Here is a 27,676-nt window from a genome sequence, read left to right as displayed (position 1 = left end):
GGATGCAGTCATCTCATACAGAGCATACCTGAGAGTGTATGAACATCGATGTTATCTCACCGTTCTAGAAGCACATAATAACAAGCACCATAAGAGCTGATTCCACATCGCGAATTTTGAAATCGAAGGAGCTCCATAAACCATTGTGCTAGACAGTGGTCTACGATTAGTAAGTCATGCATTTCAAGAAAAATGCTGGAATAACGTCATCCAGCCCCCGAAAGTCACGCTTTCCAACAACGAATTCCGAGGTAGCGGCGCTGACCAGGTCAAAATGGTTCAAATGGCTCTGTGCACTGTGGGACTTAACATCTGGGGTCAGCAGTCCCCTAGAAGTTAGAACTACTTGAACATGAATTAACCTAAGGACATCACACACATCCATGCTCGAGGCAGGATTCCAACCTGCGACCGTAGCAGTCGCGCGGTTCCAGACTGAAACGCCTAGAACCGCTCGGCCACAGTGGCAGGCCTGACCAGATCATTTCAAACACAGATGGTGATGAGGAATTGGGCGAATTGATAGGGGAAAGCATGTAAAAGTTTCCTCACTACGTACCAGTCAATCTATGTCAACTGCTGCACCTTGGCAGACTTGTTTCATTGGCTCAAGTGGCGTCCTCTGATAGATGTTGTTTACCCATCCCAGAGAGTCAGGACTACGTGTTATCTCGTATCCTCCCACAACTGGGACTACACATTCGGCTGTAGACACACATATGTACCCGAGGCATCTTCAAAAAAATATGGAGACTACAATTCGTTTGTCCACCAACCACCACTGCCTCCTCACGTTACTCAGCCATCCAGCTGACGTATACCGTTCCCACTGCCTCCACCTTTTCTCATACAGTGGTTCAATCTTTACCCATCCAGCATGTTGTGCCATGGTTCCAAGAAGAGACAGGTCACGAAAGGGCTTGGAAGTGGATCCACGTCACCAAACCTCAGTGAATCTGCAGGTTACGTATATCAATGGAGACGCCAATGACAGGGACGTACGATCAGAGCAGCGTGAAAGAATCCCCTTAGCACGGTCATGGTGCCAGCCACCAGTGACCCATGGTGAGATCCTATTGTGTGCACCTCCCCTCCCCACTGCCCTTCAGGTCCAGGCGACACCCTGGTCCTTACTGTAGTTATATGCCAGTTGAAGTACTGAGGTATATTGTGTCCACCCTACCAGAAGGTTTGCAGACGAATCGGAATCGCTGGCTAGCAGAGATTCTACGTCCAGAGTACCCATCACAATTCGTTCCAGGCCCTCTACAAGCGCCAGTCACATTTGACGTAGTCGTAGCTACTTATAATTTCAGTCAGTCCCCTGCAATACACATCATTTATTGTTTCACTTCATACATTGTTATATATGACCTTGCTGTTCTTTTCCACTTTTCTACTGGATCTGTGGTACTATTCTCGCTATATCGAAGTGATTTTTTCTTCCGTACACTTTCGGTGAAATCTGACATTCGGTCATTGTTGTTCCTTATAGTTTCTTAGAAGTACATAATTCGAAATTAAGGACAGCGTCTTTGTAGTTTAGTGTTCTGTACGCTACTAACAGGGTGTTGTTCCTTATAGTTTCTTCGAAGGTTGCAATTAGAACTTAGAGTCAGCTTCACTCCAATTTAGTGTTTTGAATGTTTCGAAAAGGGTTTGCATGATGCTGCAGTACCTTTGTCTCATGCTGCCTCACATTGTACAACATGTTCGAATAATTAAAGTGTGTATTAAACTGGGCACAGTAGATTTATTTTCTGTTTACGTTATTTATACAGGGCAATATTAAATAATCGGTTGAAGACAGAATTCATTAGCTACTGCCATAATTATTATGGAAATAGTAAATCTCTGTTAGCGAAAAAACTGATTTACAAATGGCTCTGATCACTATGGGACTCATCATCTGATGTCGTCAGTCCCCTATAACTTAGAACTACTTAAACCTAACTAGCCTAAGGACATCACACACTTCCATGGCCGAGGCAGGATTCGAACCTGCGGCCGTAGCGGTCGCGTGGTTCCGGACTGAAGCACCTAGAACCGCTCGGCCACAACGGCCGGCCAAATTGATTTACATTTCACGTAAGTTTACTGTTGGTCTTTGTAAGTGTCCGAATTGAAATAACACAATTCTTAATCTAAAATTTATCGTATGGAGTAAATCCTCTTCATCTGGAGAAGGATATTATATTTTAAGCTGTCTCCTTGTTACGCTTTAGAAATGGCAGTTGGCACCGGTTGGTAATCTGTGTAATCTGAAAGGAACACCACAATTTCAAACCGTATGTAATTTTAATATCGATTCTTGAACTGCTGCTTGTTATCAACAGAAGCTTGACTGTGGAACCCAATCTCGAGAAAAGACCGGACAGATACAATGATAACTAAAACTTGTGTAGTACTGAACCTGTCCTGATTTAACCCAATTATTTTAGACAGCAGCAAATGAAGCACAAAGCCACGTTGACCTCAAAATGGCGCCGTGTCACAGCGGTGTCTGGTAGTGAATACAACTGAACTACGTGCGTGGAACCGCATGTTTGAATCTGAATGAGCGGGAGACCAAACAATTCCAATTTTTTCCGGAATTATTCATCATGTTGCGCGGTTGCGCCTCCTCTGCTGGATATCTGCTTGTTAAATATTTATAAGAAACGCCGCACCTCTGCTGCAGTAGAGGACAGGGTGCGGATGGTCTGGGACGACATACGATTCACGCATACGCAGGCCGAACTACGTAGCTTCTCCCGTTCGTTCACTGAGATGCGGACTCTCCGTTTCACACCACAGACAACAGAAATGACTTTCCACCACAGGACGCTGCTAACTGTGCGGTTGTTGCAAACAGGCGAATGAGTCATCTGTGTCGTGTGACGTTAAAGTCCGCAGTTACGTAAATCCACATACGAATTCAGAAAGGGGTGCTGTGCGTTAACTAGTAGCGGACTGATTTCGTCCTCGCGCAACTGACTGACAAACGTCGCAGTTTTAACATCATGTTTTGTCGCTTAGGCGTACAACAAACATTAGGCGACAGTCCGAAAGGTGATTACCGCTAATGCGGCTTGCTATTTAAAAGATACGATGAAATTTATACAAGTATTGACAGATAGTGGATGTGGTGTATCTCACTCTGTGAGTAAGGCATTCAGCAAACGCTGTTCTATAAAGATAGCATTTGACGGAGGGACGAAGTAATTTTGTACAAATACCGCTATCATAAAGCATGTTAAAAAAACATCGTGCGAAACATAAAAGACGTTAAATAAATGACTCTATTAGTCAGACGTCGAGTTCTTTAAATTTCTCACCTTCTTCCAAACTACCGAACGATTCAGTCAGCATTTAGACGAATTATATTTCAACATCAGTCTGAACCGAAGTACATTTTCACATTTTTCTCGAGTGTATGTTGTTTTCAAAATATTAAATGACGCAGTTATGAACGGAGTAACAAATATCAGCTCTACAACAAAATTATTATTTGTTTCTTCGCTAATGGGTTGACACTACGGGCCGGCCGCGGTGGTCTAGCGGTTCTAGGCGCTCAGTCCGGAGCCGCGCGACTGCTACGGTCGCAGGTTCGAATCCTGCCTCGGGCATGGATGTGTGTGATGTACTTAGGTTAGTTAGGTTTAAGTAGTTCTAAGTTCTAGGGGACTGATGACCACAGATGTTAAGTCCCATAGTGCTCAGAGCCATTTGAACGATTTTTGTTGACACTACGAAGAATAGACGAGAAGTTAGAGAGTCTTACCATACCTTCCCACTCCAGTTGTAACTCGTGTAAGATTAATAAGTTTTGAATCCACTGAAACCATTCAGCTGGAAGGATTATACTTCAAAACTATATTGTTAAACGTAATTCGAAATAAACATTATTTTCTGCAAGTTGCTTATTAAGAGATAGCACTCGATACAAATTTAAAAAGTATCGATTGCAATACAATCCTACGGTAAGTGGATTCATATCTACGAAACAAGAAAAAAATGCCTTTCAGCTGTTATTTAAAGTGCCGAAAAATATCCAACGTATTTTTAAGTCATACAAATTTTATGAGAATTATTATAGCTTTAAAGTCAGTAAATAGGTGCACAACAATTTCACTGCAATTGGTCCTGAGACACCAGACTTGAGTAACTCGTCAAAATCAAAATATCCTAACCTTACCAGAACATAGCAGGAGTTGCACCATAGCCGCAGTAGGTTTCCACGGCGATCTAGGAAATATTTATTTCATTATAAATCTAGTCCTGAATAATAAAAGTTTATTTAACAGGTAATTAATTTCGGTCGGCGAGGACCATCAAATCTGAAGGTGACCGAAATTAATTACTTGAGAATGAAGTACATTTGTCCGTGACTGAAGTTGTAGTAAAATACAACATAACGTATGGCGTAGAGAACTAGACGGATACTCTCCAATATCCACGCATGATGCACAAGGACACACAGTAGGAAATCAAGAACATGAAGAACTAACATTACCTTAACGCTAACAAAGAAACAGAGCCAGTTATGAAACGTACTTCAAATTAAGACTCCCAATATAACTATAAAACTCACAAAACGTTGTCAGGACTATAGTGGAGCAGCTGTCATTCTCAAAACAGTGGCTGCCTAAAGTGGAGAAAAAGAAAGCAAAGCCAAGGGTCATAACTAGAAATATATATGAAATAATTCGATTGAATCTGTACAATAGAAGGCAGTACTGCACTTTAATACTAACTGTTGCCAGTCGGCAAAGGTTATCAATGCGATCGTTGGGAATCATGTGGAAGGAAGCGAACCTGTAATAGGAGTCCTCCGTGTGGTACACATTTTAAACTCGAATTATCCACTGTGACGAAGATAACGTTATTGATAAACAAAAACCTCCCAGTATTGAAAGAGTACCATCAACAATAATAACGTAATAGTTTTGTAGAACTCGGACCGTTCGTGCAGAATTATCTTCGGAGAATTTTTCAGTTTACTAAAAGTCTTCTAAATATTTCGATTTTCTCCAGTAAATCGAGTAACGTAGCACTGGGTGAAATGGGCAACACTTCCATATCATGGCTAATATTCTGAACAGGATGTTTTACTGTAGTAATTTGCATACCGAAAGCGGTTTTTTTCTGGGGTGTCACTAAGTTACGAAATTGAGATTAATGATACGATAAACATCAAAATTGGGGACTACGTGATATACGAAATTATGTATATCCTCCATGTTGGAAGCAAGACAACATGTAACGGTCAGTACAAGGGCATCGTAATAATGAGCGTATGGCATTGGTGGCTGGGAGACCCCTCGAGGGGCGGTTAGGCCGCCGCTCCACAAGTTCTTTAACGCCACTACGGCGACTTGCAAATGAATGAGAATGAAATGCTGATGAAGGACACACAACACCCTGTCATCTCGAGGCAGAGAAAATCCCTGACCCCACCGGGAATCGAACCCGGGACCCCGTGCGCGGGAAGCGAGAAAGCTGCCGCAAGACCACGAGGCTGGGGCAGGAGATTGTAAGAATGCAAACACAGAAACAATACAGTCTTCGCAACAAGAACGCTAGGAGTGTGATATACACTTCAGGTCGAAATTCCTAAGCAATATTAACGATGCGCTTCTGGGAGATCTGTCGAGTTATGGTTTCCATTGTATCCATTTATCGCTTCGGTGAGCAGAAAAAAACACGTTATGGAGGTGATCAGTAACTGTGAGAATGCCGCGAATGAAGAACATGGAAGCGTCTGACATGTGGTACTATCGAAGGACTCTAAAAGTTAACTGCAGTGAAAACGCTAATGAATAATCTCTCCGCGATGAAAGGAATATGTCAACAATGGCTAGAAGAAGGGGCATAGCTTTGATGGTATTAAACTGACCCGTGGAGGGCGAAAAGTAGAGAGAAAGTGAGAGATTAGAACGTATCCAACAAGTACCGTGGACGAAGAGCTTGGTGCAGGAGAAGACGACACGGTCGGTTACATTAAGCCAATAAGATAACTGATGAATGGAAAAAAGACATATGGAATCGAAGCACTAGGAAGCTATGTTCACTATCTCTTGTTAATACGAGGGCTGTCCAGAAAGTAAGTTACGATTCGTCACGAAATGGAAACGACTATGAAAATCCGATAAAGCTTTGCAAAGATGAGTTGGGCAGTGTCTCTAGTATGACTCTAGGTAGAATTATGTCGCTCTTTCATTCCTGAGCTCTTAGTGAGCGCGCAAAGATGTTGTAGAAAATAGTATCTCTCGCCTAGTACGAGGGTCTGGTGAGAATTTTCCCCTGAAGCTATGTGACGAACATTACGTAACTGTTGTTCGGTTTCTTCTTCAAGACAATTCTCAGCCTCATTCTGCAGGGGCAATGAAGATGTTCCTGCATCTTTTCAATTGGAAATGTTTGGTTACTAACATTACAGCCCATAATTGTCTCCCACTGAGTTTCATCTCTGCTCAAACGAACCGCTGGCTATTTTGGCACAGACAAAGATCTTTAGGCCAGCGTAGAGAATTGGCGGAAAGCACTGGCGGCTGCCGTCTATGATAAGGGTTTTGGAAAGTTGGTACAACGCTACGACGAATGTCTGAGTCAGAACGGCGACTACGTAGAGAAGTGGCTGAAAGGTGTAGCTAACTGTTACAAATGAAACATTTCTGATTTTCACTGTGATTTTCATTTCGCTATCTATCGTAACTTACTTTCTGGACAGCCCTCGTACGTACAGTGCTATTCAGCTTATCCTCATCCCAGCTTAGATTTGTACAGCAGCAATTACAATATTTGACTGCATATAGGACAAGATACCCTCGACTGAGTGGCAACAGGTGTTTATTAATATAGCGACATATATTAAAAGAAATAAATAAATTATTTGTCGCCCTAGGAACCAGTTTTCTCTCGTCTTTGCATGAACTAAACTGCAGAAACACGACAGCATATTACACGCTCATATAATCACATCGAATAAAAAATAAGTTAAATTAAAGCTGACAGGTTTTGTCTAACAGAGAAACTGAACCTCTCTTTCCTAAACTCTCAGTCGAAATTCCTTATCGTCGTGTTCACGGAAGGATTAAGCAAAATGATGAATAACAGAAGAGACTGGGTTTTAAAGTCTGCCTTCGTAGTCGGTGATTCTTAAATCACCGAAAAGGTGATAAATACCAGCATCTTACCTTACTTTAATTTTCGCTGATTGCTCTTCAGACATCAATTATTTAGAAGGATCTTATTGCATTAAACTTTCTGGTGCAGTTAAAAGACTTGCAGTGTTCGGTAATTGAGTATTGATGAATAACATGAGTGTTAAGCGTCTGCAAAATGACTTTAACTCAACCAATCAAAACAAATATCCTGTCGATTAATGATCAGAGTGCAGTTAGCATAATATTATGAAAGATAATGCTGCGAATCGCAGTTTTGTGCTCCTATTCAGAGTACGGGTGTAGGGTTTGGGTATAAAATGGCGTTTGGCGTGCTTGCTCTCCGGGACATGGAGAACGGGCGCGCCACGCTGCAGTTAGGACTATATGGTCGTCATGGTGGCGGCCGTCAAAGGCTACCTGAACGAGGCATACGTGACGTGAGTTCCGGCGACCACATGCACACAAAGACATCATTTACACTGTTCGCGTTTGCACACCTGAAATACAAACTATTATAAGTACAGACAAGAACGCTACTTCAGGCTAAAGAGGAAGTGAGTACGGTTCTGCTAGTATGAAGATATGCTTTGTAATTAACATGTACAGCAAGTTACAGCATCGAAAAGATTTGTTTTACTGAAATTTAGTAAATTATCAATAACTTTTGTAATATGTATGGCACAAGCAATATCAAGCCATGAAACTGTTGCGATCGTTAATACAGAGCGACTAAGTTACTTACAAGTTTTAAAGATATTTTGTATATGTTATTATACCAGGACGCTGCTGTTTATGAAGCTAAGCTTTATTGAAGGGTTGTGCAGGGAGCGATAACCTTATTTGTTGTGCAGGAAGCTGTAACCTTATTTCGACTGCATTGCCATTTTCAAACGATTTGCAATTATTTAGCGCTGTTAGTATGAACCATTTTTACATTATAAATCTGATAGGTTTGTAACGGTGTGTCGAGCACCTAATTCAATATCTCATCGTGGACGTTGTAGATGTCAAATCAACTGTAGGCATTCTTCAGTAATTGTTGTTGAAATTTTCGTTTTCTCTACATTTGACACCTTTACTTGACAGAAGTCAACATTACTGTATGGTTACATGTTTGTCTTTTTTTATCTGTAAAATTGTGGGGCGTTTGTAGAATCTTTCTCTATGTTTGTGTGAGTAGTCTTTGCTCATCATGTCACGTATTATCGTGTTCTAAAATGTTGAGCAAATTTTCAATAAATTTTTTATAATTAAGTTCATTCTGTTCATTTACGATTTTCTCTGGGTATTTTAGTGTGTATGTGCATATTTCTGTTTGTTCTAACACGGTCATTACTGGTCCCTTAGGTATTATATGTACGATTTTCGTTGCTTGGTCGAACTGCTTTACATCATTTTTTTCAGTTTTCAAAGAGCATAAAAATGTGGTAAGATTTGTGTCGCTCTTTATGGAGTATTCTCGGTATTTAATCAGAAAATTTCGTTCTGTTTGGCCTTTATAAAACTTTTTCGGTTATTACAACTCATTTTATACATTACGGGTACATGTGTATTGGGGGTTTCGTTTTAATGGAATGGATTTGTGTTTATATGATGGGTATATAACAATATGCTAATATGACTGTAGTACTTTTTAATAATGAATTTAGTTTGTCTGACGAATTTACTATGTTTGTTTGTGATATATACGTGATTCTCCCTTTTGTTGGTGTTCTTGTGTTAGTTTTGTGTCAGCATGGATTAGGGTACGCGTGTGACTTACATATTTCGCAAATATTTGGCTAATTATACCAGGATTAAAAGAGTTTTGTTGTGGCGTGTATTTGAGAGTTTCAAGATCTTTCCGTATTGCTGGTTGTTGTAATGGTAGGTGATGTAATCTGTTAATCACTGTGTGAAAATAGGAGTGTTACGTATTTTTGGATGACAAGAATTTACATTAATAATTTTCTTCAACTATTCAAACTGTTTGTGTTGTTAATGTTTTGATATTGCTAGTCGACAAAGTTGATCGTGTTCATGCTCTGTTGTCAATTTCATGTTAGGATGAAGTTCGTTAAGTGCTACAGGTATATGTTGCGTGTCGTCGTTAGAACCGGTTGTTAGTTGCAGAATGTCATCTACATATCGAAAATCGTACTTAATTTTCTTTGTGTGTGTGTGTTATTAGTGCTGAAGAATTAATTAACATGTGAGGGACATTTTCATTTAACTTTAATTGAAAAACAGTTTCATATGTGATACAAGGCAGCTCCATAATTAAAAAAGCGTTGTAGGTTGGCAGAGGTAATCGCATATCACACACAGCATTTAGTTTTTAAGACTTATATTTTTGTTACGTTTCTCAATATTAATATTCATTAATTTGTATAATTTCGTCCCCAACTTCAAAGCAATTAAATTTAGATTTATAATGAGTAATGAAATGGAACGAGGAGAATAATTGCTATAAGAAACCGGTGCCATATTCATTTTTATTGAAATAACTGATGGCATGGAGATCATGAAAGGATTTCTAGCACTGTAACACATCGTAACACTTGTTTAACGCTACAATTTGGTAGAAATACTGTACTTAGGATTAAGTATGAGGCATGAGTTTTGTTTGGAAATTTAGCGCGTAAGGAATGGCACATTCACATTTAAATTTGTGTAAAAAGTTGTAAACCAGGATGCGGTAACAGGACATTATTGAGTGACGTGGAACCAGCGCGTTCCCAAGGTGGGGATAACCGAGCCTTCAAAGGACGGTGGCCGTTTTCCGCATTCAAATTATTCGGGTTGTATTCGAAGAGGAAGGAACAGTGCTGGTCTTAGCAGTGATCCAGCCGCTAGTTTTCTTCGGTGACAGATATTTTTCGCATGATATCTTTGGGAACTTCGAGATATTCTGCAGAGGTCAGAATCCTGGTTTTACTTTCGCCACTTGTTTGTAATTTGGTTGTTGAGGTGATTTAGACACTGAATTACTTATACCTAGCGTGACTAGCTCATGGGTCCAATGAAGACTTTATATTCTGTTGCTGATCGGAATTTAGGTGTAATGCATCAGGTGTTAGTTGGACTTCTGCTTGTTTGAGTCAGTCACTGCGTTTTCCATGGTGAGAAGTAATGCCTGAAATATAGTATTCTCGGCCCATTCTTGAAGCTGTGGATCTCGGAGTACTGAATCCCTAACGATTTCGCAAAAGGAGTTTAGTTTTGATTAAAGTTTAGCTGTAAACACGGCCTGTTTGTATCAGATGTTTTAGTTATTTATTTTATATACTTTGTTCGCTAACCACTAATTGCGGGCATTAGCAAATGTCAGTGCACCTAATCACCTAGTAGCTCATGACCAGCCCAGGGGTTATTGCGATAATTTATGAACATTAAACCCTATTTGTTAAAATTACACAGTTGTAAGTTGGTTAAGTTAGTTATCATTGGGCTTAACGTTCAACTGAAGAGTAAATTTTTGATCTTATTAACTCGTCACTGCCACGTTTATTAGTTTTCTTTGTTTGGAAAAGAGAAGGTGTATATTAGGCGAAGACTCTATCGTCTTCAGAATGTTTGAAGAATGTCTTATTACTGCCATGTGCTGTTGGTAAAACAGTTATGCAACCAGTTTCAGTCGTCTGACCATCATCGGGTTCATGAAAGTATTTACAGCACCACGTTAGGTGAAGAAGCAAACCGCTGTTGCTGGGTTATAAAACCATGAGTAACACCCACAGGCGACAAACGTTGTCAGACACTTCAGAATATGCTGTCGAACATAATTTTTCCCGGCGTGTTTCAGCACTTCTGGAAGTCTCTACAGAAATAATGATCCATACTGCCTCTATAGCCATCCACAATTGCGAAAATGTTTCCGGTGCAGGAAGTCGTGCACGAATTGACTTCTCGATTACGTTGTGTATATGTTCGTTAGTATTCACGTTGGGGGATCTGGGCGGCCAAACCTTTCCATCGATTTGTCCAGAATGTTCTTCAAACGATTTGTGAACAATTGAAACCGTGTAGCATAGCGCATCACCTTTCCAAAATATTCAAATTTTGTTTGAAACTAGAAGTCTATGAATGGTTGCAAATAGTCTCCAACTAGCCAAACATAAACATTTCCATTAAATGATCGTTTCATTGGGACCAGAGGAACCAGTCTAATCCATATAACAATAGTCCACACCATTGCGGTGTCTTGTTGACTAGTTGGGTTGATGGTTTCGTAGGGTCTTCACAACACTCGAACCCTACCATCAGCTCTTACCAACTGAAATCCGGAATCATCTGACCAGGCCACGATTTTCTATTGTTCTATGTCATGATGTTACCAAAGGAACTCTCGTTGGTCGTCTTTTGTCATAGACCGAAAACGCAAAATTTTACCGCAGTGGCCTAACGTATTCGTTACTCGTACGTCCCACATTGGTTTCTGAGGTTATTTCGCGCCTTGTTGCTTGTTTCTTAGCAGTGAATAAAAAGTTGTTGCTACCGTTCGTTAAGCGAAGTCTGTCGGCCGCTGCATTGTCCATTGTGTGAGGAAATGCCTGAAATTTAGTATTCTCGACACACCCTTCACACACTGGATCTCGGAATATTGAATTCCATAACGTTTCCGAAAAGGAATGTTAAGCGTCTATATCGAGCTACCATTCCGCGTTCAGGTGTCCGTTAATTCCGGTTCCGCAGCCATAACGACGCGGAACGCCTTCTCAGATGGATCATCTAAATACAGACAACAGCTTCGCCAGTGCACTGCCCTTTTTTACCTTGCTTGTAAGTGATATTACCTCCATGCGGGCATAGAGCTATCCTATGACTTCTGCAACCTCAACGTATGTTAACCTCAACATGAGTTTATTACATTATTTTGCTTGAAAAGGAAGTATCAATATTAGGCGAAGACTCTTCGTCACTAGAACAGCTCACTAGGAGCGAATCACTTAAGCGAGTTTCCAGTCAAGTTTTACGGTTTCAATTGCCTGCTCTATACGTGGTATTAGCGGGCTTTCAGTTCCATAGAGTCAACTATGCTAAAGTATTATTTCTTAGATCGTAAACAGTTTTGTACTTCCGTTACTCAAGACGGATGTATATTGTTAATTTTACACCAGATTGCTTTTTCCTTGTAAGTACGCTTCTGCACTGTGCTGACAACTATGCCTACTGGAATTTCAAATTAACATACAAATGACATCATTTGAAGTCACATTTCCGGGTTGCCAGTTTATAGCATCCAGTACTGCTAAGTAAAACATAGTGTGCAATTACAGACATATACTTCCGTCCCGTGTTCCAAACGCGCCACTGCTTAAACTTTGATTAATAATCAGCATCGACGGCCGAAGTCTTCCACCATAAGAAGTCACCCTCATTCTGCCAACAGCCTTGTCAAAGGAGGGTGGAGGAGCGGACAGAGGTTAAGCGCACTCTCTTGCCCTTGGAGGTGGGAAACTGCCCCTAAATTCGGAAGAATCGGCAATGATCAGCGGCACGAGGATGCAGAAGACAATGGAAACCACTGCATTAAAGATACATAATGTGTATCCACGGGAAATATGGCCTGTAATTGGAAAGCGTTATGACGATCCATGCATTGGCAAATGATTTCCGAATAGTACCCCATTCTGGTCTCCGGAGCGGTGGGTGTGACTGCCAAGGGGGACGTGACTAAAAAGAAAAGATAGAATAATCAACAAAAGGATAACGTCAGATCTTGGAATGTTAGATGCTTGAATATGGTAGGGAAGCTAGAAAATCTGAAAAAGGAAATGGAAAGGCTGAATCTAGATATAGTAGAGGTTAGTAAAGTGAAATGGAAGGAACTCACGGATTTCTTGTGAGATGAGTATAGGATAAAATCAACAGCAGCAGAAAATGGTATAACTGCTGTAGGATCCATTATGAATAGGAGAGCAGGCCACAGAGTGCGTTACTGTCAACAGTTCAGAGACAGGGTTATTCATATCAAAATTGACAGGAAGCCAACACCGACATCGATAGTTCAGTTACACATGCCCATATTGTAAGCTGAAAATGGAAAGATAGAGAAAGTATATGAGGATACTAAAATAGTAATACAATACGCCAAGGGAGATGAAAATCTAACAGTCATGGGGCACTGGAATGCAATTGTATGAGAAGGAGAATATGGGCTTGGGACAAGGAATGAGAGTGGAGAAAGACTACCTGAGTTCTGTAATAAATTTCAGCTAGTAATTGTGAATACTCAATATTCACAAGAGGAGGAGGTGTATTTCGAAATTGCCGGGTGATACGGGAAGATTTCAGTTAAATTACATCATGGTCAAACAGAGACTCCGAAATCTGATACTGGATTGTAAGGGGTACCCAAGAGCAGGTATAGACTCACGCAACTGTGTACTAATAATGTACTAATAATGAGTAGGCTTAAATTTAAGACATTAGTCGGGAAGGATCGATGTGCAAAGAAGTGGGATACGGAAGTATCAAGCAATGACGAGATACACTTGATGTTCTCTATGGACATGGATACAGTAATAAGGAATACCACAGCAGGCAGTGCAGTTGAAGAGGAATGAACATCTCAAAAAAGGGCCATCACAGAAGTTGGAAAAAATAACATAGGTACAAACAAGGTAACAGCGAAGAAACTATGAGTAACAGGAGATGTACTTCAGTTGTCTGAATGTTCTGGATAATTCAGGAATACAGAAATACAAGTCGCTGAGGAACGAAATAAATAGGAGGTACAGGGAAGTTAAGACGAAACGGCTGCATGAAAAAATATGAAGGAATAGATAAAGAAATGGTAGTCGGAAGGACTCATTCAGCGTGTACGAAAGTCGAAACGCTCTTCGGTGAAATTAAAAGGAAAGGTGATGACATTAAGAGTGCAAGCGGAATTCCATTTTTAAATGCAGAGGAGAGCGCGGGTGGGCCTCTGCGAGGGGGAAAATTTGTCTGATGTGACAGGAAAAGAAACAGTACGGCAAGAAAAAAGGAATAAAAGTGTGACAGTGTTAATACTTCCATCCTTCTTTACCTTCTCAGCATTACTGCAGATGACGTGTCTCTGAGCACATTTGTACTGTGCATGCAGTTCATGTGAGGTGCCTAGTTGTTTCCACTGCCCTGTGTGGAATACATAAGTTCTTGTACACTTCACTAACCTGCTGTCTTCATGCTGATGGTGTCCCCAGCGCTGAAAACAGCACGCAGGTCGTGGATTCTTTTTCTTGAGGCTGAAATTAACTTCGCAAGGAACTGCTGCTATGAATAAACTATAGCTCATTTGGGATGCCACTCACGTTTTTATTGATATAGGCACGAGAAACTAATCTTGGTCACAACGTATTGAACATATCTTTCCACAGTCATTATATCTGGCTAAAATAAGATGAAATACATCCTGCCACAGCCAACATGTCTGTGTACTGGAACCATCAGAACTGGAGAATAAGTCCGCAGCTCGGGGTCGTGCGGTAGCGTTCTCGCTTCCCGCGCCCAGGTTCCCGGGTTCGATTCCCGGCGGGCTCAAGGATTTTCTCTGCCTCGTGATGACTGGGTGTTGTGTGCTGTCCTTAGGTTAGTTAGTTTTAAGTAGTTCTAAGTTGTAGGGGACTGATGACCATCGATGTGTGCTCAGAGCCATTTGAACCATTTGAACTGGAGAATAAAATTACATGAATGAAATACTACTATTACAGACAACATGTCTGTACCTAGCGACGGTCGGAACTGTAGTAAATAAAATTGCATGAAACAAATACTGCTATAACTGACAACTTGTCTGTCTACTGGAACGGTCATAACTGGAGAGCCGGACTGCCCGAGACACTCCGCGCGGGAAGCCAGCATGGTGTGACCCGAACGCCACCGAAGTGCATCGGCAGTAATGTCGTCAGCCTTTTGTTTTAATAATACTTTGATTTTAATCATTTTGAAATAACTGATTGATAGCTGGCTGTTGAGAGATGTTTATTTAAAAAATGAAGTAATTTGGATGACAGGTTTAATTAATAATAGCAACTAAAGTTTAACGTTTTGGCACCCTACCGCCGAACACAGCAGCCAATCACAGAGCAGCAGCATCATGCAGGCGGTCTTTCTTACGGGAATAGATTCAGAATTTAAGAGAGCTTTGGAGGACATAAGACTAAATAAGGCAGAAGGGATCGATAACATTCCATCACAATTTCAAAATTCATTGGGGAAGGGGCAGCAAAATGACTCTTCATGTTGGTGTGTAGAATGTATGAATCTGGTAATATACCGTGAGATATTCGGAAAAATATCATCCACAGCATTCCGAAGACTGCAAGAGCTGATAAGTGCGGGAATAATCGCAAAATCAGAATAACAGCTCATTCATCCTAGTTGCAAGAATAATATTCAGAAGAATGGAAAAGAAACTTGAGTATGTTTCAGGTGACGATTAGTTTTGCTTTAGGAAAGGTAAAGGCGCCAAAGACTCAATTCTGACGTTGAAGTTGATATGGAAGCAAGGCTAAAGGATAATCAAGACACGTTCATAGCATCTGTCGACCTGAAAAAAGCACTCGACACGGTAAAGTGGTGCAAGATGTCCCAAATTTTGAGAAATATAGGGGTAAGATATTTGGAGAGACAGGTAATGTACAACACTTACAAGAGCCATGAGCGAATAATAAGAGTGGGTGACCAGGAACTAAATTCTCGTGTTAAAATGTGTCTATGACAGGGATTTAGTTTTTCACCCATACTGCTCGATATGTAATACGAAGAATCAATCATGGAAATAAAAGAAAGTTTCGGGAGTGGAATTAAAATTCAAGGAGATGACATTGCCATCCTGAGTGAAAGTGAAAAAGAATTACGTGATGAGATTACTGGAATGGACAGTCTAATGAGTTCAGAATATCGATTGAGAAAAAAGCGAAGAAAGACGAAAGTAATGAGAAGTAGCAGAAGTGAGAACAGCGGGAAACTTTACATCACGTCTGATGGTCACAAAGTAGATGATGTTCAGGATTTCTGCTGTCTAGGCAGCAAATTGACCAACGACGGACACAGCGAGGAAGACAACACAAGCAGACCAGCACTGACATGGAGGGTATTCCTGGCAAAGAGAATTCTACTGGTATGAAATATAGGTCCCAATTTGAGAAAGAAATTTCTGAGAAAATGGGAACATAGCATTGTATGGTACTGAAACATGGACTGTGGGAGAACAGGAACAAAGAGAATCGAAGTATTTGAGATGTGGTGCTACACACGAATGCTGAATATTAGAAAATTAGATGGACTGATAAAGTAAGGAATGAGGAAGTTCTGCGCAGAATCAGAGAGGAAAGGAATATGTGGAAAACACTGATAAGGAGAAGGGACAGGTTGATAGGACACCCGTTACGACATGAGGGAATTATTTCCATTGTACTAGTGAGAGCTGTAGCGGGCAAAAACTGTAGAGGAAGACAGGCATTGGAATCCATCTAGCAAGTAGTTAAGGACGTACGATGCAAGTTCGACTCTGAAATGAAGAGTTTGGCACAGGAGAGATATTCGTGGAGAGTATCCCCGTATGAACCCTTTCGAAGGATTGCCACGTATGACATCCGAAGTTTGGGTCTCGATTCGTGCCATGGTGCAAGTTAGGATTTGTTTTCACATGCATAAACAGCAATGGAAGATGGACTCAAATTATCGACGAGTGGACTTCACGACGCCTCTGCACAGCCAAATGTGGCTATCAAGTTTGTATCAGAATGCCACTTATTTGAGAAAGAGGCGTCACATTATCATAGCGCAGCTCTCGTCAAACCAGTGTTTAAGTTTTGGAGCTTTCAAAACAGGCTTTGGTAGCGAAAATTTTCAATTTCTTATGGCTGCTTTAGATATACCAGTTTGTCTCTCCCAATGGCCGCCAGACGCCTTTCCTCATGTGCTTCAGCAGATATTTGATCTTTCATTCGTTTATCGTGTAGCTGCAGTCTGCCCAAACGAGTACTGCTCGTTGCGTCTCCCATGCAACGCTCACTTTCGACGGAATACGGCGGTGTATTTCCCGTTACAAACTAAATGATTTTTAAATTGAAATTTTACATGCTCATTTAGTAGAGCGGTCCCAAATTAGTAGACTGGAAGACTGGTAGCGTACTGTCTGTTGCATTTCTTTCACTGGTATATATTAGAGATTTCAAGTATATGTGGCACAGAAACCGCCCCCTCCCCCGAATGTGTAGACTACCATGCACGACGGACATATTGTGTGGGAGTAGTACTGGCCTGCTCTAACGATCTTGAACCGTGGCAACTCGGTTCGATACACCGCTAGTGGGCAGGTTCGCAATCCGTGCATGCAGAGTTGGCTGGCTGATGGCATAAAGAAGGTCCGAGAGAGGGAGAGAGGCGTACGTCAGTAAAGAGGGAGGACGCGGGGTTCAGAGGAGTGCAAATGTGCAAATGTGAGGCAGTTTGGAACTTGGTGTGGATAAAGCGAGTGGCGTGTGCGGAGCCACGAAGGGCGATCGTGCCGAGGAGAGTTGGGCTGCTGCCTTCATGTTGGTGTCTGTGTGGAATCTTGACGAAGATATCAGTGCTGGTGGAGTGACAACCTTCAAGTACTGATTTACATGGGGGACTTGTCGGGAACCCAGGTGCCGAATTCCAGAGCGACATTTGGTGTGTTAAGTGTGTATTTACATGTAAGCTTCTAGTGGAGTTTATGGATAAGAATTCTACCATTAGTTGGGGCGTAATAAGCAGCCACTTACGACAGCCAGTCTCTACAGCCGTATAATATGTGATAGTCACAATATTACATAGTCTTGACTATTCTCTGGAACCTTAGAAGCCTAATATTTTACCTTCAGTTTGGTGGTGGTTATTGATGTTAGTTGCCTGACTTGTGACTGAGTTTCTTACAGCTTAAATTCAAAGCGGTTGCTCATGTGTGTAGACACTGTTTGTGCGGATCAATGTATTAACGTCAGTCTCACTTCCCTTCAGTAGAAACGGTTTGTTCCCGTACTCGTAATTGTTCTTCCTTTTGCTTTACAATTTGTTGATTTATAATTTTAGTCTGTTGTGGTTCAGTACATCCATGTGCCATCTCTCGAGTTAGCGTGCAGGTGATTAGGGCAGGTTTTCGCTGTCCTGGTCTGCCACAGGTGTGGCGCCGCTGTCTTAGCGCCGGACCAACCGAAAGAACGACGTGTCGGTGTTAGAAAAGGCCGAGCTGTTTGATGTCAGTCTGCTGACGGTTCGAGGCCGGAGTTGTAGAACAATAACAAATTTAATTCTCCGAATGCTGCTTTCTTAAACATATCTGACATAGTTCTGATGGCCGTTGACTTTCGGTTCGGAGCTTAGTTCACACTGACCTGTTGATATTTAGTTGAACATTTGTTGAGCGCCATGGAGCGTTTTGATCTGTATTATCTTGTAACCTGAATTGCCATCAGTTAAAGAACTAGTGAGCGTGTCGGCATATTTTCTTTAATTACAACTGCTAATTGTAAGATTATTACCAGAGTTCGGTAAGCAAAATGCGCACATTTTTCTAAGATTACAAATATTATTGAATTTTTTTTTGAGAGGATGGATTGTTATTAACAGATGGTTGAGTAAGCGCCAGGTGCGCATTTTTATAAAGTTGCAGACAGCATACACTTTTTTTGGAAATATAAATTGAAATTGACATGTAGTTTAGTAAGCACTAGGTGCATATTTCAAGATAATCTAAAATTTATTGAAATTCTTAAGGACATCAGCTTTATTGAGTGTTCTGACGTATTATTCTTAGCTACAATTGTTTATTGTGTAATCAGCATTTCATTCGAATATTTAGTACAGGAAGAAATTTGATTAATTGTGTCCACGGTGGTTAAATCTGTAGAAATAAGTTATCATGACAACTGCTAGCGATATTGCTGTTACCGGGCTGAGACTCCCACTTCACAGCCTTGTGCGCTGACCCTTGTGACCTGTCCCTATGATCGTTATGTCAGTCCTGTTTTGCAAGAGCTACATGCGCGGATGGAAATGCAAGGAGAAGTTTAATATGAATGCAGCAGGCGTTGGAGAGTAAGAGGTGGACAGAAGGAGACATAAAGAGAGACAGATGAGAAGACAATGAACAGAGGGCATAGCTGAGGGAAGGTTGATATCGATACAGGAAGGATTAAAGAGTGAGAAGGAGACAGGCGGGCGAGGAGGAGGTGGACAGAGAGGGAATGGAAGAGGATAGGATGGACAGAGAGAATGAGTAACAGAGATGAAGAAAAGACAGCCGAGGAGGGGGCAGCCAGAGTGGTGGAAGAGGGGATGTGCGGAGTAAGCGAAAGGGGGAGATGGTCGGAGAGAAGGGGAGGACGTGATGAGCAGAGAGTGGGTGGAGGGTGTATACAGCATTCAGGTGAAAGGTGTAGAGTGATAGTGGAAAGTGAGAACTGCCTTATAATTACCCTAGGAGAACACACTTTACAAGTGGTAGGTAACAAGTGTACATACTGAGAAATATATATTATTTTATCAAGTAACTCCAAGAAAAGTAGCTAGTTTAGAATTTTAACAACAATAATGGGCACCAAAAACAAACAGCAACATTTCTTCAAAACATGTGAAGTCTAAACATTAAATCAGATACTAGTTTCTTAGCGGGGTGTTGCATTTGACAGTGGTTTCCTCAGAGGAAAAGCCGTGTCTGGCATTAAAAACATGTTTCCGTCTCAAACAGGTATCAGTCATTATACAGGGGGTCTTACTCTTCTGTGATCTAAAACACACATAAAAAGCAACTATAATAATTGTCTTAAAATAGAACAAGGAATTAATACCTTTTACTCTCTAAAATAAAGGAGCACTTTACACAGAAGAGTTGGTAATGTCGATGGAAACCTAGCTGGCCCGCCAAGCGTAACACCTTCCCGCCAGTGCTCTGTTTTAACTCAAGATATAACCTGACATTCCATTTAACTTTCAGGTAACACGGTGACTATATACAGTAAATTAAGTCAACGAGCTTCCATCCCAGGTAGCAATGTGCCGACTACGCTGCATCAATTCCACTTTTGAGGAGCTCCCCAGTTATCGCACAAAACCCACTATCACTCTCATTCACTGGAGGTGACAAGACTATTATCCGGTCCGCATACGACGCTTTATAATTTCATATTTTCCACCTAGCGACACGCCAACACAAGGATTGCCTAGAGATGTGACCTTGACATCTTTTTATATCGAAAGCGAACTGGCTGAATGTGGACAAGGAAGACGGGAGGAGGCTATAGTTCGAGGAAGGAGAGAAACATATGATCGGAGGGAGGGAGCGAAGGAGATGTTCAAAGAGAAGGAGAGGAGGACATGGTTAGGCAGCGTGAAAGGAGGAGACAAAGAAATAGATTTCGGAGTACGAGGTAGAGAGAGAGAGAGAGAGAGAGAGAGAGATGTACACAGAGAGGAGGTAAAGATTGATTATGACTGTTTGTAGGTTAATGTTAGTACGCCTAATTGTTAGATACAACAAGGGACAAGCACTCGTGTTTCTTACAGCAGGTCAGCTATCTCTGCATTTCACTGAAGGAAATGAAATCAGTAGGACGATTTCGGTTCAATGTTTACTCACTAAACAGTACCTATGAAGACAAGACAATTAACATACCCAATAAAAAATCTATTATACAGAGGCTTGAATGCTGTCTCACTTGTGTACGACATGTTTAAACTTATGCCAAAGCAGGACTCATTTACGCATTCTTGCTGTATGTGGATAGACCACTCCATATTGGACCTTCTGAGTGTGATACACTAACCAGTCAAAAGTTTAAATTTGTTATGAGTTAAGCCGTTAGCTTGATGTGTAATACGGAAGCAGTCATGACTTCAATGGTGCAGTGTATCACAGTCTCACAGCGGCCTTGATGTGGTCAAAGTGCAGAGGACAGTATTTCCAAAACAGCTTCGTAACGTTATTAGTAAACTATTATTCAGATGAAGAAACCCAATCCATTTGAAATACACTCCTGGAAATTGAAATAAGAACACCGTGAATTCATTGGCCCCGGAAGGGGAAACTTTATTGACACATTCCTGGGGTCAGATACATCACATGATCACACTGACAGAACCACAGGCACATAGACACAGGCAACAGAGCATGCACAATGTCGGCACTAGTACAGTGTATATCCACCTTTCGCAGCAATGCAGGCTGCTATTCTCCCATGGAGATGATCGTAGAGATGCTGGATGTAGTCCTGTGGAACGGCTTGCCATGCCATTTCCACCTGGCGACTGAGTTGGACCAGCGTTCGTGCTGGACGTGCAGACCGCGTGAGACGACGCTTCATCCAGTCCCAAACATGCTCAATGGGGGACTGATCCGGAGATCTTGCTGGCCAGGGTAGTTGACTTACACCTTCTAGAGCACGTTGGGTGGCAAGGGATACATGCGAACGTGCATTGTCCTGTTGGAACAGCAAGTTCCCTTGCCGGTCTAGGAATGGTAGAACGATAGGTTCGATGACGGTTTGGATGTACCGTGCACTATTCAGTGTCCTCTCGACGATCACCAGTGGTGTACGGCCAGTGTAGGAGATGGCTCCCCACACCATGATGCCGGGTGTTGGCCCTGTGTGCCTCGGTCGTATGCAGTCCTGATTGTGGCGCTCACCTGCACGGCGCCAAACACGCATACGACCATCATTGGCACCAAGGCAGAAGCGACTCTCATCGCTGAAGACGACACGTCTCCATTCGTCCCTCCATTCACGCCTGTCGCGACACCACTGGAGGCGGGCTGCACGATGTTGGGGCGTGAGCGGAAGACGGCCTAACGGTGTGCGGGACCGTAGCCCAGCTTCATGGAGACGGTTGCGAATGGTCCTCGCCGATACCCCAGGAGCAACAGTGTCCCTAATTGGCTGGGAAGTGGCGGTGCGGTCCCCTACGGCACTGCGTAGGATCCTACGGTCTTGGCGTGCATCCGTGCGTCGCTGCGGTCCGGTCCCAGGTCGACGGGCACGTGCACCTTCCGCCAACCACTGGCGACAACATCGATGTACTGTGGAGACCTCACGCCCCACGTGTTGAGCAATTCGGCCGTACGTCCACCCGGCCTCCCGCATGCCCACTATACGCCCTCGCTCAAAGTCCGTCAACTGCACATACGGTTCACGTCCACGCTGTCGCGGCATGCTACCAGTGTTAAAGACTGCGATGGAGCTCCGTATGCCACGGCAAACTGGCTGACACTGACGGCGGCGGTGCACAAATGCTGCGCAGCTAGCGCCATTCGACGGCCAACACCGCGGTTCCTGGTGTGTCCGCTGTGCCGTGCGTGTGATCATTGCTTGTACAGCCCTCTCGCAGTGTCCGGAGCAAGTATGGTGGGTCTGACATACCGGTATCAAAGTGTTCTTTTTTCCATTTCCAGGAGTGTATTAACACTGCATGAAAGTATGCACACAGTTAAATCTAACATCAGTGATTGCAAATCTAAGCGTTACTGTTTTCTTTAAATCTGAACTGTGACAAATCCTTGTGTTGCCTATCAGCAGCGTGGAAAGGCTACCTAAAAGTACGCTAAACTCACCACCGAAGCGAAACTGATTGCTGAGGCCAGTAAGTTAATTGTGCAAGTTTCTTCAGCCGGTGTTACAGTTTCGTTTCCCGCATATGTTTGGTTGTGGTATTGGCATTACTTGGAATTAATTGTCATTGTTAACGTTTATTGCTCAATTTTTCTTCATTGTTCCTCGCTGTCAGCTGTAAGAGCTACTAGCAAGTGTGCTCTCGATGAAACTTCCGACAATGTGCGCAATGGTCGTGATCTGTAACTTGTTGGTGAGTGGCTGTACCACTGTCAACTCGTATCGCTCGTTGGACAAGAGGACACGCGACAGATGCAGCTGGAGCCTCATTGCCACATTTTGGTGACGTTCGAGGCGAGCTGCGTGTGACCCAGTCTCAGGACGTATGGGGAGATGCTTCGCAGTAGCATATGTTACAGCACGAATACTAAATGTGGCAGGATGGCGCATTTTGGATTCAGCAGTAGTTAAAATGCTCTTACCAGAAGGGAACTTTCTGTGGCCATAAAATTACCCGTAGAATAAAATTTATAGGACACAGCACCAGAATACAGCTAAATTTTATACGTGGATGGGCTACGGAGCTGGTGGCAGTGGCTGACTTCGCCTGAACAGCGTTTGCCTGGACATAAACGAAGGGGTTTCCCCAACGGGCTAGAACAGTAGACACGTTCCGTGGATAACTCTGACGGATCTCGCCTGCCGATCTGAGGTCTACTGCTTCCCAATAACGTGTAGTCCCCGCCCGTCAGATTAAGCTCTCCATTCTGTCAGCAGTCCGGGTCCGTTGGTGTGTGAGAACAAATCGGCAGACTTTTCACGGTTTATCTGCGGACCCAGAACTGTCCAGAGGTGAGGTGTGACGAATTTTACTATCTACGACTGTGTCTCATCTGAAACACGTTGTACGGTGGGACATTTTATAGGCCTTTTCTTCATTGTAGTACATTTTCGCACACTCAAGGTAGTTTATAACTTCGAGAGAAAGTATGGGCGATGACAGGAAGAAAATTGTGGCAGTCGCTGGTTCTTTGAATCTTTGTATAGTAATTCGTAAACCTGTTTTTCTTTTTTTTTTTTTTCTCGTTCAGCTACAGGCAAAGCGTGATACACTTACGAACATCAACATAAAAATTTAAATTAACATTAACAATGATTTACAATAAAATTTTCAGGGTTTCCAGCCACAAAAGTGCTTGGTCACTTATCACATGTATGTCCATCAGATTTCCTCCCTTAAGTCCGTGTACGTCGCACTCAACTATATGCTGCATGGTTTGACTCTCTCCGCACTCACAATTGGGGTCCTGGGAGAAACCCCACTTTTTCAACAAATATCCGCACCAACCAACACCTGTCCGCAGACGATTTAGTTACCCACACTCTACGTTGGAGTTGGAAGCCTGGAACTCGTTGAGATGGGTCCTCAATGAGGAAACTGTTATTCACTTTGCTTTCCTGCCATTGCTGTTTCCACAGGTTATCGATATCAATCTGTTGTTTGAGTTCTTTCCAGAAGGGATTTCTTGACATCAGTCTGTCAGGGGGAGGAGGTAGGTCCCTGAACTTTTCTTTGTACCTCTGGATTGCTCTTTCACGTCTAATCGAGGGTGGTTCGATATTGGCAAGGACGGGCAGCCAAGGTTTCGGGGTGGGTCTTACTGTTCCTGTTATGAGCCTCATTGTCTCGTTAAGTTGCACATCAATATATCTGACATGCCTACTGCGGGCCCAGACGGGTGCGCAATATTCCGCTACACTATACAGAAGTGCCAGTGCTGATGTGCGTAGAGTTTCACTGGAACATCCCCAGGTTGTTCCTGCCAGTTTCATTATGATGTTGTTTCTTGTTTTCATTTTTTGGGCGACTTCGTACAGGTGGCTCTTATATGTGAGAGTGCGATCTAGCTTAACACCCAGATATTTTGGCGTTCTATCGTTTTTCAACAATTTACCTTTTATTTGCACTTTTAGCTCACGATTTGCATCTTTGTTACACAAGTGCATTATTGATGCCACGGATTTAGTCGAATTTACTTTGAGGTGCCAGTTGTCATAATATTGTTGTAGTCGTTCCAGATCCCTGTAAACCTGTTAATTGATGGGCATAAGACAGTTATGGGTGAAAGCCTACACTAATAAACATAGTACAAGCAACATTCATTGCTTGATAAAACTGATACCCCCTCTCCATTTTACGCTTGTTTCAAGAGACTTAATGTTTCGGAGGTCATTTCAGAAATAATTGAATGTATTTTAAATCCGTCTTTGAAACTAAAAGATAATGCTTGTTTTTGTCATGAAATGCTTATTTTTGTCACCAAATAATTTTCGTTTTATTGAAATAAACCGTCATCAATGGTCAGTAATGAAACATATTTACTATTTGCCTTGCTTTCTGCATCTAAAAATAGTTTTGTTGACTTTACTTAGCAATATATTACGCAATTGGTATTGGCACTACCATGCATTGTCGACGCTTATTGGTCATTTTCTCTTCATTGTTCCTCGCTGTCAGCTGTAGCGGCTACCAGAAAGTGTGCTGACAATGAAACTTCCGACATTGGGCGCAAAATTTCATCGGTCAACAAGTCTTTTTAGGAAAGTACTGGAGCTTCCATGTACCTCTGTCAGCCAGTGTAGGTCACAGGAAGAGAGGACACGTCACAGATGTAGGGGACTTTCATTGTGGCACTTTGGTCACGTTGGAGGCGAGCAGTGGGTGAGCCGGTTAGATAAGGGACATACGGCAGTTATAGGTCACTCTAATCCTGAATACAGCTAAACGTGATACGTGAATATAGTGCAGTGCTAGTGGCGGTGGCTGCATATTTTTGTGGTATTCCCTCGTTTTGCAATGTTGTTATGCTCAAGATATGTTTCTTTCATCTCTTTGTATGCTATATTTTATCCATTCTTGTTTTTGTAATGTTTATCTGTCAGTTATCACGAACAAGGTCGATAACGGTTCAGTTTTATCACTTTTTCGATGTGATTATTGATCCACTCACTCTAATTTACTTGTCGGAACTAGAACTTGCTGTCACCTGAAAAATCACTCATTCGCCAGTGGCGAATTTTGAGTGTCAGCTACGTTTCTCAGGTTGCCATATAAAGATCTGTTTCCTTTGTCACACCAAACCGGAGTTTACACTCTGTCACCTGTTAATATTCTTACGAATTTGTAGAATTAAACAGAGTCCTGAATCAGTGGTTTGTTAAACGAGGAACTGAGTTCAAATTAATTCGAAAGCTTATGAAAATGTAATTTTCGGTATAAATCTAAAAAATCCACACTAATACCCATTTGACTCTTGAAAAATTATATCACTCCATTGCAAAAGTCTGCAGTTACTCGTATATCGCGATACATAAGAAAGTTCCACTTGCTTACCATATAGAAAATGGTTCAAATGGCTCTGAGCACTATGGGACTTAACATCTGAGGTCATCAGTCCCCTAGAACTTAGAACTACTTAAACCTAACTAACCTAAGGACATCACACACATCCATGCCCGAGGCAGGATTCGAACCTGCGACCGTAGCGGTCGCGCGGTCCTAGACTGAAGCGTCTAGAACCGATCGGCCACACTGGCCGGCTTACACATATAGAAAAACACTCTTTTCCTGTGTGCCATCACTTTCCTTGTATAAAGTAAAAATCTATATGTTAGCTAAATTACATACTCGGCAATATATGGTATAATATGGAACAAACACAAATTCATCGTGACTCGTATTTTTCAGTGCAAACTTTTCGAATTTTACGCAGTGTGTTATTTATATGACAAATATCATAATAACTAGGACCATTAGCGAAATGATAGGCACTTAATCGTGAAGCTGACATACGAAGCTATAACTGACATAAGAACCAATATTTTGTACCATATAATTTGTTGAAATCGTTTGACAAAGGTTGGTAGGTAGTCGATGTGAGAGCGCTGTTCTACCGGAGCGCCGCGTCAGCCACCAGTTCGCCGAAACCTGACGGACGTCACTGAACGAGAGCCATCACAGAAGTCCGCTCTTGTCTGCTCTTACTGACAGGCTGGATCGCCGGTTGCGAGAAATTTGAGTAGCGGTCTGATGGCCGTGTTTCGACTGACGCATGGGCGGATACTGCAAGTATTCAAGCATCCGCCAAAAATACCTGTTACCCTGCGTGGAAATCCGCTCGTGTATGGTCAGCATTCAAGATGTCTCTGCGTCGTATGTCAATGGCCTTTACATACGTCCACCATCAGTTCTTCAGTGTGTCATGCACATTTACTGATGCAAATGTAATTAAAGTCAATCGAAATTAATTTACTTGGTGGTTAGAAAACACATACAGATAAAGACAGAACGGTTAATGATAGTGAACGTGTGTTTATTCAGTTGCCCGGATTTCGATAGACATGTATTTGGATTATTGTTAGTTTCATTTCAAGTAGCTAATATACGGAACATGATTTACATTAAAAAAAATTATGTATTAAGCATAAGATAAAAACATAATACACTAGCAAATAATAGTCGAATTATGAGGAGAAAAGCATAGATTAGAGAGGTCTACAGGAGCAACAACACAATGAAGATTTGTATTTAGCGAATTTGTAAGTGACTAAACACTTTGTCATCTTTACAGTTCGATAGACTATCAATAATTGTACAAGATATACTGGAAAATGGAAGAGTAAAAATCATGACATGCTATTACAGAATAACATTGTATAGGCCAGTGAGAAGGAAAAGTAATAATCTTTCTGCGCCTGTGAACACGTGGTCTATGACTAAGTTTTTAATCTCACGAGTATTGCTCTTACTTTTGCAAAGAAGATTCCTATCAAAACGATTAAATTAAAATCCGAAAATAACATTAGGAAGAATGATGTACAGTTAATTAGAGCAGGGGTCAGTGCCCAAGTAATGCAGCAAATGTTCCCACACGTAAATAGAATTAGCTCGCAGTCAAAGTCACCGACGAATTAAAAACGCAGTTATGG

The sequence above is a fragment of the Schistocerca cancellata genome, chromosome 6 (genome assembly GCF_023864275.1).
Source record: "Schistocerca cancellata isolate TAMUIC-IGC-003103 chromosome 6, iqSchCanc2.1, whole genome shotgun sequence".
NCBI classification, from domain to species: domain Eukaryota; kingdom Metazoa; phylum Arthropoda; class Insecta; order Orthoptera; family Acrididae; genus Schistocerca; species Schistocerca cancellata.
This window is presented reverse-complemented; position numbering follows the sequence as displayed.